This window comes from Cynocephalus volans, chromosome 7, assembly GCF_027409185.1.
Source record: "Cynocephalus volans isolate mCynVol1 chromosome 7, mCynVol1.pri, whole genome shotgun sequence".
NCBI lineage: Eukaryota > Metazoa > Chordata > Mammalia > Dermoptera > Cynocephalidae > Cynocephalus > Cynocephalus volans.
In genome coordinates, this window is record NC_084466.1 from 78,448,343 (window position 1) to 78,463,322 (window position 14,980).

General features: G+C 41.0%; 1 protein-coding gene across 1 annotated transcript in view; it reads right to left on the reverse strand.

Annotated features, from left to right (window-relative positions):
• The window catches only part of RXFP2 (relaxin family peptide receptor 2), a 120,569-nt gene that overhangs the window by 87,159 nt on the left and 18,430 nt on the right, over positions 1 to 14,980 (reverse strand). The gene's annotated exons all lie outside the window — the stretch shown is intronic.

A 14,980-nucleotide genomic window follows, 5' to 3' on the forward strand; every position in this document is an offset into this window, starting at 1 on the left:
CTTCCAGTCTTTGAGGTTCTCCAAGGCTCATTCTGGGATCCTGGTGGGGGGCCCTTGCCCACTTATTTCCTAGGTGGTCCCCTCCTTTGCTTATGTTGAAATGTGCATGGTCTGTTCCTGTTAGTACGGTACAGACTGAAAATTATTCAGAATTTATTCCCTGCTTATAGTAACTACCAGTATTTCAGAGCTTTAAAGATTTTTTTTTAATGCCTCTGGCAATTGCAGTGGGATTTTGGGAGGAAAGGAAGGCTAATCAGTGGGATCAAACAGTTGTCTTAAAATATGTCATTTCCAGTTTTTAACTTGTGTAGATAACAATGATGTCATTTTCACATTTGGATTATTTTCTTAGGATCTAGTCCCACAGTGGGATTACTGGCCTGCAGGGAATATTGACATATTTATGTCTTGATATAAAATTGCTAAATTGCTTCTCTAAAAGTTGGATCCAATTTAAAGAGCATTCAGTGATATGTGAAGATACTCAGTGGCAAGACTCCAGCTCATCATTAACATTTTCCTCCCTGACTTGGTAGCTAAAATAGTACCTGCTGCTTATTTTAATTTGTACGTTTTTTATTCTTTTGAGAAAGAATGAATTTCCTTCTTGTTAGCTGCAGGGATGTTAGCAAGTTCTTTGGTTTTCTGGATTTACCTTGTTCAATTATATTTAAATTAAAATAGCTTTAACACCCCTGGGTGGTCTACTGTGACACATCTGGAGATTTGGGGGCTCATTTTTCTTCTAGTCACTTCTTGATCCAAGTCCTTGAATCAATGGGATCCTCAGTCTCTCTCATTTCTTATCTCATGGGTCTCTTATCACTCTGTTCCCTTTTTTCATTTCCCTTAAACACTTCACACCAGGGAGAGCACAAGAGGGGTGGAACTGGTAAGTAAATAAAACCACTTAGCAGGGCAAACAATGTAAACATCAAATACTAGACACCCCCACTGTAAGTGGGCAGAGCCATTCCTGTTCCCAGGAACTTCTCATGGGTCCTTCTGCTTCTCGGATCCCAGCCTCCTGCCTCGTGTGGCCCAGCTCCTTCTGACCACACCTGCTCAGACTGCCCTCTCTCCTCTCCTGTCTGGGCTCCTTCCTCACCCTGTCCTTCTCAGAACCTGCTTAGTCCCCCATTTCCTTCAACCTGGCCATGTCCTAGGGCTATCATTTTGCAACCAGAATTGTCCCACCTGTGCTTTACTAAACAAAACACAGTTTTCTCTCTGAGTAATTCCACCAATATCTTTTTTTTTTTTTTTGTCTTTTTCGTGACCGGCACTCAGCCAGTGAGTGCACCGGCCATTCCTATATAGGATCTGAACCCGCAGTGGGAGCGTCGCCGCACTCCCAGCGCCGCACTCTCCCAAGTGCGCCATGGGCTCGGCCCCCACAAATATCTTCTAAACCTCTTTTTTTCCTTACAATTTCTTTAACCAAAGTTCCTCTTTTGTGTATTTTTTGTTCAGGTTCTTTGCTTATTTATCTACTGATGTCTTAGTGTTTCTCTTACATGTTAATGCCCTCTTTTTGCTCATTTAAAGATTCCTGAATTAAGAAAAAATCAGGATTAACAGATGTTTTCTCCTCAATAAACATAAGGTGCTATTTCCCAGTTTCTGGGGAAAATCACTCTCTCCTAGAAGGGTCAATAAATCTTTCAAAAGATTACTATATATGTGGCTTCAAGCTACAAAGCAGAAACTCAAATTTCGTTATGCATATGTCAGAATAAATTTCCCATAATTGTGTTCATTTATCTCTGGTTCATCCTGGTAATCAATATCCAATATTATATATTTACTCATACAAAATACTGCAGATAGTCAACACCTGAACTCTACTAGACAAAACAAAGAGTTTGCTTTACATATTAGACATGTATTTCTTTTTTAAATTTTGAATCTTACTCTGGATAATTTAAAAATCATCTAGTTCTAGAAACATCTACCAAACTCACATCCTTAGCTGTGTCTTTGAGGAAGTTACTTTGTCTTGGTGGTTATTTTGTATCAGATGAAAAGAGGTAGATTTTTAGCCAATATGCAATTCAACATTGTGTACTTTAAATTGTCTTTAAAAATTTGAGCAGCCACATAGCTAGTACAAATTAATAATAAATGCCCAGACCTTTCATCAGCATTTCTTAGGGCTTCCCCAATATGAATGTACTAGTAACCATTTGAGGAAAGGAAAAATACTCTTTAGAGAAAAAAAGATTTAAGAATGATGCAAAAAAGCAGATTATAAAAAATTGATAGATAATCAAAATATATATAAATATTTCAATATACCTTATAAATATAAAATAATTCAAATCCAAATTAAGGTTGTCATATCAAGAACTTGAAAGTGAAAGTAAAAAGATTCTATGCTATTAAATCTCTATGCTGGGCATTGGGTTTTGGTCAAAGGATTAATGTGCCGCTACCGAGGAACAAACAGGCTGCAGAAAAAATAAGAAGTCTTCATGTGGTTTACATCACACGAGGAGCTTTAATGCCATCTCCAGATGGTGTTTCATGAGCTCCAGGGTGCGTCTGGAGAGGTCACTTCCTGAGGTCACAATGCGTCTGGGCAGAAGCCACACTGGCTTTGTGCTTTACATGGTGCTGTCTGGCAAAGAGCCTGCTGAAACATACCACATTTCTTACTTACCAAGCCTTTCAGCTCCCTGCGTGGGGTGGGGTGGGGGATGTTATATCTTTTCCTCTCCCATAGCAAGGTTCGTGGCTGAGGCACCTGTCATAAAAGAAAGGGTAACAAAAGATAAGCATACAAATTTATTTAATGTAAGATTCACATGACATATGAGAACCTTCAGGAATGACGATCCAAAGAAACAAGGAAATCTGTGCATTTTTATGCTGTTTGATGTTTTACTCTAACTTTGATGAAGAAGTGGATAGTTGTGAAGAAGTGTGATTGAACAAAAGAAAAAAAGTATGATCTAATAATGGTAATAAACTGGGGGAACTTAGCAAGGTCTTTTTGGTCAGATTCTTCTTGGCATCTGCTAGTTAAATGTGTCCCACAAAGGTTCACATATTGGAAACTTAATCCCCATTGTAACAGTATAAAGAGAGTGAGAAATCCTATTATGATAATTGAAAGGTAGGGCATTTAAGAGGTGAGTAGACTGTGAGGACTGTACCCTCAAGAATAGATTAATCCATTGATGGTTTAATGGGTGGTAATGGGTGTGGTTCTGATGGCTTTAAAAGGAGAGCAAGTGAGGAGGTGAGCTCTCTCTTGCTCAGCCCCACTGCCATGTGACACCCTGTGTCACTGTAGAGAGTCACCACCAAGGACAAAGTCCTCAACAGATGTATTCCCTGAACTTTGGACTGCCCAGCCTCTGAAACCATAAGAAATAAATTCCATTTCTTATAAATTACCCAGTTTCAAGTTTTCTGTTATAAGCAACAATACCCTAATCAGCACGCTTCAAGAAATCAGCAACCCACTTGGGAAGTGTCCTCTTCCTCACTCTGGGCCCATGAACCTTGGGAGTTTCCAGCTTGAAATTATATCTGGCATCTGGTTCTTACTTCAGATGTTTATAAAGATCTTTGTTAAAAAAAGAAAAAAGATCTTTATAAAGATCTTTTTTGGTGAGATCTTTATAAAGATCTTTTTTAGTGAGATCTTTATAAAGATCTTTTTTAGTGAGATCTTTATAAAGATCTTTGGATCTTTATAACAAAGATTGCTCACTTATTCCCCTTAAATAAGACATCTCCATGGACTAATGACTAATCAGCCCATGATCACACATAACTGTGTTGTCATGCATTTGGTATTTTTTAATTTTTGGGGGGGAAAGTGCCATGGCTCAGCATGACCTAGAAAAGCCTCGACACAGTCAAGCCCATTGTAGTTGGGCTTTAAATCAGTGTTCTCTGTCCACATACCAACCACAAGGTGCTAATTCATTCATACTTGCAGGACATAGCACATATACACACATATATAGGCATGTGCGTGCACTTGCACAGACCATGATTACATCTGCAACACCCCCCCTGCCGTTCCCCAGGCTCAGTGCACTATAAGTGTATATTGCTTCCTACCAAACCCCCAAAACAAGACCCCCACGGACCAGTTGGAGATACCTACAATAATACCCTAACCCAACTATAAACCCACCTAACAACAACTCCCAGCCCAACTCCTAAATGAACCAGCCTTAGCTTGCCCAAAATTTTGCCAAAACTTAAACTTGATAAATCAAAGCATGACCCTGCCCTTCACCAGGGCCCCCAAATTTTGCCCAACACTCACATAACACTCTAGCATGATAAATTTTGACCGAAGGGGATTTCTCTAGACCTGCTCCTCTTAATTTAATTATAATCATCAAGAGGCAAGTTTCAGCCAGACCCTCAAATAAAGCTGTTGCTTTGTGTTGCTTTGCCCCCCATGGATTTGTCACCTCACTTCCCCTGGGTGACGGAGATGCAAAGGATTACTCAAAGCCCATCTCTTCTGAGCAGTGAGAAACCCCAAACTGGTTAACTTCCCTGGGACCCTCCAGCAAGAGGCATCCCTTCCTTGAGAAATTAACCCTGAATTGAGGTTCTCTTCCTGCATTTATTTTCCAGACCAGGAAGCTACAGGAAGAGAACATAGGTGGGGTTATAGTTTAACAATATAGGCTGGTAACTTTCAGTGAAACAAGTCAGATGACATTCCAGTAGACAATTAAATGATCTTACAGCAATTTCTCAGTACCTTTACATAACAATCAGTAACTAGTCTGTCCTTGAGCCAGCAACCTTTCTGTGTCACAAATCTTTATCTTACATGAGAGACTTATAGCCTGAGGAAAATTTCCAGTCCTCCACAAGGTCAATATTTGAAACTGCAAGGCTTTGGAAAACCAGGCCCTGTGAGGTACATTTGCTTTATAGTATATTCCACATAAAGCAACTTTATTTTTATCCAAAATTTTCCAAAATCCAGCCTTAATGGGCTGAAACACAATCCTTTTTTTTACTAAGGTTTCCAAATTTTACCCCAATACTTAAATAGCACTTAAATGTGAAAATTTTTGGCCTGCCAAAAAAGCAGCAGGCAAGTTAATGTAGCTTAAACTACTAAAGCAAGGTACTAAAAATACGTACATGAGTTCTTAAAACTCCATAAACACATAGATTTGGTCCTGGTCTTTTTATTAGTTGTTAGTAGGATTACACATGCTAGTATCCACACCCCAGAGAATATGCCCTCTAAGTTACTAATAACCAAAAGGAGCAGGCATCAAGCACACTGACCAAGTAGCTCATGATGCCTTGTTCAAACACACCCCTGCAGGACACAGCAGTGATAAGAATTAAGCAATAAACGAAAGTTTGACTGGGCCACACTAACCCAGGATTGGTAAATTTCGTACCAGCCACTAGGGTCATATGATTAATCCAAACAAATAAAGGCTGGTGTAAAGTGTGTTTAAGAGCGTAAACAGCAAATAAAGTTAAACCATGTCCAAGCCTTAAAAAGCCATGGCCAAGGACAAAATAAGCTACCAAAGTGCCTTTACAGCGAACTGAATACATGATAGCTGAAACGCATACTGAGATTAGACACCCCACTATGCTCAGCTATAAACCCAAGCAGCCAGTTGAACAAAGCTGCTCGCCAGAGTACTACCAGCAACAGCTCAAAACTCAAAGGACTTGGCCGTGCTTTATATCCCTCCAGAGGAGCCTGTTCTGTGATCCATAAACCCCAATAAACCTCACCATGTCTTGCCAACTCAGCCTATATACTGCCGTATTCAGCAAACCCTTTTAAGGCACAAACATAAGCATAAGTATTTACATAAAAACATTAGGTCTAATGTAGCCTATACGATGGGAAGAAATGGGCTACATTTTCGAGCCTAGAACAACTTACGATAGCCCCTATGAAAACTAGGTGCCAAAGGAGGATTTAGAAGTAAATTAAGAATAGAAGGCTTAATTGAAAAAGGCCACGAAGCACACATACACGGCCCCTCACTCTCTGCAAATACCTCTATAAATAGAATTTCTACCAAAATAGCTGCAGACAAACTTAGAGGAGACAAGTCATAACAAGGTAAGTGTACTAGAAAGTGTGCTTGGATGCACCAAAGTGTAGCTTAATTCAAAGCATCTGGCCTGTGCCCAGAAGATTTCATGTCAACTGACCACTTTGAACCAATCCTAGCCCGAACAACCCAGACACACAAAAAAGAGCTTAACCTTAAATCAAACAATTTAACCACTTCCAAAAATATAGGAGATATAGAAATTATTTACAGATGCAGTACCATAAGGGAAAGATGAAAGAACAAGTTAATCCTTCAAAGATAAGGATGTTTCTTTCCTCCAGGTATGAAGAGGGCACCTCTGGAATGAAGGTTTTACGACCCGCTTCAGGGGAGAAGGGCAGGGAAAGGTGAGAGAGACCTTTCTGCACATGCTTTTTTCTCAAATGCCAGGGTGTTATATTTTGAGGTGGTGTGTCCCGAGCCCAATCACTTGCTTCTGCTGGTTCATATGGGAATAATTCATAGAAACCAAATAAACCTACAATGTGTCTCTAGCACCTTTGAGGTCCTGGAGAGGAAAGGACACAGATGGTATTTTCAGATTTTCTTTCATTTTGGAGGCCAGGGCATTGAAAGTGAAGAGAAGATGGATGTGACAGAAGTGAAACTTGTTCACATGGATAGTGTCAGGGAAAAGGATTTGGTTTTCTAGATTGTGGCCGAAACTTCCAAAACAATGAGTTTTTAGTGAGGGACAGAATACTTCTCATGAAAACCAGGAAACAAAAGCATTTTTCTTTTTCTCATTCAAAGTTACAAAGGCAAATTATCTAATTAAGAACTTTCCTTTATCAATGTGGGTTTAATTTAAAAAATGCTTTTGTAACCCTTGCATTCTGAGGCCATACTAGCCTTTGGGAAGATAAATAGAGGTGTGGTTAGCATTCTCGCTGGTGATATATTCCTTGGTTCTGAGTTTAAGACAAAATATGTTGAAATCCTAATGCCTAAGGCACAATCTCCCACATCCCTGTCCTTTGCCAGGTAGATGAGTAGCTTTTCTTCCCTTGGTGGGAATGTGATATGGAGTGTGTGTGTGTGTACATGCGTGTTGGGGTGTGGGTGTGTGCTATTGGGAGAAGGAACAGAACCCGGCTCCTCTCCTAAAGTCTTTGGCCTCTAGCACAGTTTTTGGTGCCTATTTATATAGATTTGGTAAGGATGAGTGGATAATGGGAAACATCAAAGCACTGTGCTTAAAAGAGCCCTGTTTCAGGAGTCAGAAGATATGGGCTCAAATTCTTTCACTTTCTAATGGCAACACCTTGCACATTACCTAATCTTTCTATGCCTCAAATTCTTCATTTGTAAAATGAAGATAATAGGACCTTGCTTTTAAAAATGTCTCCATATCGAGAATAGGATGAGTTCAAATGTCTTTTTAATACATATGTTTCTCCACAGTTTGGCCTCAAACTAACCACTCCAGGCTCTTATAACTTCCTAGTGCACCTAATTCTCCAATCCCACCAAGCATCTCACTTTTTCATGTCAAGACAGAGGCCTTACTAACTGGGATCTGTTGGACAAAGTAACGATTATCTGGCATCCCTTTCCTCCTTTGTGCTTTCTAAACTCCTATCTTTAGTGTTCCTCTCGAACAATCTCCTTCCCTTCTCTGACTTCTCTGCTTTATAGGAAGGAGTTGGAATCTCTCACAAGGAGTCGTGAGATTCCAGCTCTCAATTCTCTACCTTGAGGCTGATTGAGTCTAACTTAGCTCATAAAAGAAGAAACATAAATAGTCAGAAAACATGAAAAAAAAAGCTCATCTGAACTAATAAGCAAAGAAGTTAAATATAAAAACAAGATATAAAAAAAGTGAAAAGTTAAAAAAATAATAATTCAGGTGAGGATGCCGTGGAACATGAACTACAGATGGAAGTATTCATCTAAATTTCTGCAAAGTAATTTGGCAATATGTATCAGGAGTCTTAAAAATCTCCATATCTTTTCCAAGTTGTCAACCCCTAAGAATCTCTCACAAGGAAATAAACAGAAAGACAGACAAAGTTTTGTGCACACAGGCACTCAGCATAGTGTAAGTTATAATAACACAAGTTGGAAACAAAACATTCAACAACTTGGAAAGAATTAAGGAAATTATAGTCTATACATGAAAGAAACATTATGTAGTCACAAAAAAAAAATGGGTACAAGTGTCTTTAATATTGCTGAGAAATGCTGAGGATTAGAGGCGCACCATGAAGTTGAGCACAGGGATGATGGTAGATGAGCAGCCCATCGTGCGAGCAGCACTTTTCCTTGGGTGAGGGATCATGGGGGTCCTGATTTCTGTGTATTTTATAAAAATTTAAAGCATTACTTAAAAATAAAAAATCTAGCTTATCAGAGAGCTTACAGTCATAGCCTTGAGTGGTTTCTCCCATAAATGGATCTTTTCGGCATCTTCCCTTTAAGAGTGTCCCTTGAGCAAAGATTCACTAACTTTTAAACTCAACTTTGAAGGGTCAGAAGAGATTAGTTAGGCAAGAAAGGGAAAGGGCATTCCAGGCAGAGGGAATAAATGGCAGAGGCACAGAGGAGGGAATATCGTAATGAGGGTTGGGAGATGGGTTTATAGGAACTGCAGAGTGAGAGGTAGGAGATGGTTCTGAAATAGATGTCAGAGTCGTAGAGAGAATGGTGCTGGGGTTCATTCTGTGGAGTCTGGGCTTAAACCTGGTGCTCACGGAGAATCGGTGAGAGATTTTAAGTGGGGAAGTGAGGTGATTAATTTCATTCCAGAAACTGGTAGTCTGGCTGCATTATTGGTGGTCTTAGTTTGTGCCTGACCCACAGCAAGTATTCAGCAAATACTCCATTTGAATAAATAGTGAATATAAGAAGAGTGATGTTAGAGGCTGGGGGGTGGGGGGAGTACAAAGGCTGTTGCAGCGATCTACAAAAGGGATGACAGTGGCCTGAACACGGACAGTGGCTGCTGGGTCAAGGTGAAAAGATAGCTTAGGAGGAAATTTTCAGTTTTCCAGTCTAGCATGTAAGGAGATTGAAAGTTATTTCTCCTGGTTATACACAAGAAAAAAAGCTGAACAGACGGAACATCAACTTTTCTTAGATCCATCAAAGAACTGAGGTCTTGGGCAAACCAATGGCCCCAAAATTGAAGAGACAGACAGGTGGAAGCAGAGAATCACAGCTTATCACAGCAGAAAACACTGTGGGAACCAGTACCAGTGTAGACAAACATACCCTGTAATTAAACTGCTAGAGATTCTGTGTGGACCAGTTTTAGAGTTAAAAACTCCAGGAAGGCCCAGTCTTGGAGAACTCTCCACACTTTTATGGCTTTTGCCTCCAGACACCCTATCAGATTTTCTGAAGATCAGAGAAAAATCCCTTTGTATTTCAGGCAGAGGGAGGGAGAAAGCCATTGCTTGCATTATTCTGTTCATAATAAGATTTGTCCTCAAAAGAAACCATGCAAGGAGAGTAGAGTGAAGTATTTAATGTTAAAAAACTTCGGAATCACTAACTTAAAATTCTTTACCCAGTGAACTTATTCTTCAAAATGAAGGAGAAGAACACTTGGGAAGCTGAGTGAAGTTGAAGAGGATTTATTATCTGCTTGCTTATGGGGCAAAGTGGTGAGCGAGTGGAGAAATATGTTTATTTTCTCTCTGCCTTAGAGACTGAGTAGGGTAAGCAAGAGTGAGTACAGGAGAAGGATGCTGTGAGAGAAGCTTTGGACATGTTGAACTTAACGCACTTCAAGACATCTAAATGGGAGAAGGGAAAGAGTTTGGGGTCGAACTCTGAATTTGTGCATTGTCAGTATTGGTGTCAGTGGGTGTGGTCTGATCACCCAGGAAGAGTGTATCAAGTGACAAAAAAGGAACTGAAGATAGAATCTTGAGAAATAACACTTGAGAGTATATCGCTTAGGATTGCATTTGGCTGCAACTGAAAACCAGAATTGTTGTGGCTTAAACAAATATAATTATATTCTTCTCAAGTAACAAGAAATAATGAGTTGGGTATTCAGTTGATTCAAAAATCTCTCAAGAGAATTATATTAAGTGAAACAAGTCAGGCACAGAAAGAGAAATACCACATGTTCTCACTTATTGGAGGGAGCTAAAAATTAATATATAAATTCACACACACACATACACACACACACACACAAACCGGGGGGGGGGGAGAAGATATAACAACCACAATTATTTGAAGTTGATACAACAAACAAACAGAAAGGACATTGTTGGGGGGGAGGGGGGGAGGGAGAAGGGAGGGAGGTTTTGGTGATGGGGAGCATTAATCAGCTACAATGTATATCGACAAAATAAAATTAAAAAAACAAACAAACAAACAAAAAACACACAAAAATCTCTCAAGCTTGTGTTTTCCTTTTGGTCACAGGTTTGCAGGAGCGATTCCAGTCATCATGTCTGCATTCCAGCAAGAAGGGAGAGGGTGCCAATATCAATGACAAATGAGCAAAGCTTTGCTGGGCACCCCACAGCTGACTTCTGCATGTGCCTCATTCATTAGAACACTCTCAATGGCCTTCCTGGGCTGCGAGGTGGCTGGGGAGGAGAAGCTTGGCAATGGGAGCTCACTCGTGACCAATAGTGTCTGTTACAGGTACAAAGCAGGAAAAAAAGAGGATCTGGGAGCAAAGAGAAAAGCTAGGACAGAGAGAGGCCCAGAAAAAAAGGAAGGAAAGAGTTTCAAAAGTCACTACAGTAGATCTTAAATAAAAAAGATAAGTATGTGAGGGGATGGATAGATATGTTAATTAGCTTGATTTAATCATTTCACTACATGCATATGAGGGCACTTAAAAAAGTTCATGGAAAGATTTGAATTGCCTTTTAATTCTATTTTTCCACAAGCTTTTTAAAGTACCCTCCTGTATGTATATAAACATCACATCGTACACGATATACATATACAATCTTTATTTGTCAATTATGCCTTAATAAAGCTGGTAAAAAAATAAAAAGAGTCATGGAGTCTTAATCCCATCAAATGCCTCAGAGAATTCTAGTGAAATGAGGACACATACCTGGTGGTGAAGAGGCCATTGGTCATATTCGCAGGGAGCTTTCGGTGGAGGGCTGGAGGAGGGGTCTAGAGTCCAGGGATTTATGGCTGAATGGGCAATGTGGCAACAGGGACACACAGGGACTACTCTTTTTTCTTTTTGCCTTATTTGATATTTACAAAAGCACACATGTAACTTACATATAAGTCATGAAACATAATGGTGAGATGAATACCACTGTCCACAACCCACTGAAGAACAGAGCATGGCTGTCGCAGCTACCTGGCCCTGAAGACCACTCTTTCCAGAAGTTTGATTTTAAAGGACAGAACAAAGTGAGTGATGCAGGCTAGAGGAGGAAGAAAGCAAGAAAGGCATTTTTGAAAAAGACAGGTTGGGAGGTTGAAGATACGGGGCAGGTGGAAACATGTCTAGGGGCATTGCAGTGCCCATGAGATGAGATCCAGGGGACAATCAAAGAAACAGGCATCTGGCTGGTGTTGCAGAGTGTGCTGACCCTAAAGGAGGGGTGATTAGCACTTGCCTTTCTCCTGCAGGGACAAGTGTAGGGAGAACAGAGTTAATACCAGTGAGAGGCATTGAGGCCAAAGCACCCTATCTGTTGGAATGAGGCCCTGGAACATCATTCCTGAGAGGGACATGCTGCACAGCAGCAGGAGCTCCAGCTGGCAGCCTCTCGCGTATCTCCCGCAGAGTCTCTTCCCCACTGTCTTTCCCCCAATCCCCTTAATGCAGCAGGTAAGGAAACACCACCCTTTTATAAACAAAACTGATATCTTCAAGGCACAAGTAAGGAAGGTTTTCAAAAAGAGACTCTGGGGGACAGAAACCAAGCTGTTCCTGCTGTTTCCCTGTGTTTGTCTCCTCTTCATGGTTCTTGTTACCATGACACCTGAAGTGCTCAGGGACACCTCATCCTCTATTCTCTGGCTCAAATGTGGAAAAAACATGCAGATCTTTTTAACTTTTTCCTCTACGTAGAACTGAAAATGTCTAGATTAAACAACAACAAACTATAAAATGCAGAAACAAAAAACTCTCCCAAATTAACCTGGTAAAGCAGAGAAATATTTTCTTAATATCAAAGCACTGAAATTTGAAAGTGTCAACTTTGGGCTACGTAGAAGCAATCTGTTTTTCTCCTACACCTTCTGCCCTCTCTTCCCTTGCCCAATAATAAATTTTTAGCATGCCAAGAATGTGCTAATTGCTTCAAATGGATTAAGTCATTTGGGTTTTATACCATTTTCATATTACCTACAGTTTTTGTGAGTGAAGCCACGGAGGCTTACAGAGGTTGGGAAGCTTTCCTGAGTTGACAAGGAGAGTCACTGACAGAGCTAGGATTCTGGTGGGCACTGGACTCAGCTGTGCAACATAGCCTTGGATTTGTCTTTCAGTCAGCAAGGGTCTGCTCTGTAGCCTTTCAAATAGGTGCTTCACACACACCCCCAGCTCTCCATTCTCCACTATCTTATCTTCCCTGCATTGAATGAACTTTATATCTCTCTCTTGAAATAAAATCCCCACAGTTAAACCTTGTTCTCCAGCTGAGGTCTGACCTATGCTTTCTTTGTGATGAACATAAGTATTATGTTATGCAAGATTACTTTCTGCTGCAGATTGGATGCCCCCCCTCCCAACCTCACTGAAGTTTATTCCCACTGTAACTGTTGAGGGTGAGAAATCCTATTATAGTAATTGAAAGGTGGAGCCTTGAAGAGGTGTTAGGTTGTAGAACTATGCCTTAGTGATTGGATTAATAATGTTGGTCAGTGGCAAGGTTCTGAGGGCTTTAAATGGAGAGCACTTGAGAGTCTTTCTCTGTGCTCTGCCTTTTTCTGCCATGTGAGACTTCTGCATTACTATAAAGCCATCACCAAGAAGACCTTCACAAGATGTATTCCCTGGACTTTGGACTTCCCAGCTTCTGAAACTATAAGAAATAAATGTGATTTTCTTACAAAGTACCCAGTTCCAAGTATTTTGTTACAAGCACCAGAGATATGCTAATACAGAAAATTGGTACCAGAAGTGAGGTTAACTAACCTGTTTCACAATGGTCTTAGGAGAAGGCAAAAAGATGAGGAAAAGTTTGGAATGCTTAGGGACTGGTTACATGTTGGCAACCAGACTGCTGATAGAAATATGGACTGTAAAGATCATTATAAGGAGGTCTCAGATGTAAATGAGAAGGGACTTATTGGAAATTGGGGTAATGAACTGGCAAGGAACTTGGCTGCATTCTGTTCATGCCCAAAAGTTTTATGGAATGTGGAACTTCAAGGTACAGACCCAGGATATTTGGTGGAAGAAATTTCTAAGCACCAAAACATTCAGGAAGCTGCATGGCTACTTGGAACAGCCTATGCTGAGTTATGGTGGCAAAGGCATTACATAAAGCCAGAATTTACAATTAAAAGGAAAACAGAGCATAAAGATTTGTGAAATTTGCAGCCTGGCCATGTGATAGAGAAACAGAGCATTTTCAGAACAATTCAATGATGTAGCCCGGCGACTGTTTGCTAAGGAGATTAGTACGGAAGAAAGGGATTATGAAGAGAAAGGAAAAAAAAGTTCTTGAAGGTATCTCAGAGATCTTGGAGTCTGCATCTTCCATTACCAGCCCAGAGGCCTAGTGAAACAGAATGGTCCTGGGCATAGGCCTAAGGCACCTTCCATGGGCTCACTGCCCAGGGCCACCTCAGAATGCTGGTGCCCACACCAGCACCGCAGATGCTTTGGCTGCTCCAGCTGTGGTTAGACTGGCTCCAGGTGTGGCTGGACCTGCAGCTTTAGAAAATATAAGCTGGCAGCCTTGGCAGCATCCATGTGGTGTTAGGTCTGCAGGCTCACAGAATGTCAGAGCTGTGGAGGCTTGGGAGACTCCACCCTGATTTCAACTGATGTATGGAAAAGTCTGGGGGCCCAGGAAGAGATCTGTCACAGGCATGGAGTCACCGCAGACAGCCTTCACTAGAGCAATGCTGAATGGAAACGTGGGGTTGGAGTTACAGAAGAGAAACCCCATTAGTGCCATGCCTCATGCAGCCATGGGAGCAGGACTGCCATGGAGATCCCAGAATTGTGGAGCTACTAGTGTACAACAGCAGCCTTCAAGAGCTGAAGTGTGGCCTCAGACCAGGAAAGCCATAGAAGCAGAGCTGCCTGAGCATTTGGGCACCCAACCCACCAGTGTGCAGAGGACACTGAACATAGAGTCAAGGTACATGATTCACCAGCTGTAAGATTTAATGCCTGCCCTGCTGGGTTTTGGACTTGTTTAGGACCTGTTACCCCTTTCTTTTGGCCTATTTCTCCCTTTTTAAATGGGAATATGTACCCTATGCTTGCTTTACCATTGTATCTTGGAAGTAGATAACGTGTTGAGTTCACAGATGGTACTTTGAACTTTGGACATTTGAGCTGAAACAAGTTGAGACTTTGGTGTTGAAATTAATGTATTTGTATGTGAAAAGGACATGAGTTTTGGGGGTCAGAGGTGGAATGCTGCAGACTAGATGCCCCCCCTGCCAACCTCACTGAAGCTTAATCCCCACTGTAACTGTTGAGGGTGGGAAATCGTATTATGGTAATTGAAAGGTGGGGCCTTGAAGAGGCGATTAGATCATAGGACCATGTCATAATGAATGGATTAATAATGGTGGTCAGGGGTGTGGTTCTGAGGGCTTTAAAAGGAGAGCACATGAGAGTCTGTCTATTTGCTCCACCATTTCCTGCCATGTGAGACCTCTGCATTCCTGTAAAGTCACCACCAAGAAGACCCTCACCAGATGTGATCCCTGGACTTTGGACTTTGGACTTCTTAGCCTCTGAAACTGTAAGCAATGAGTTTCATTTTCTC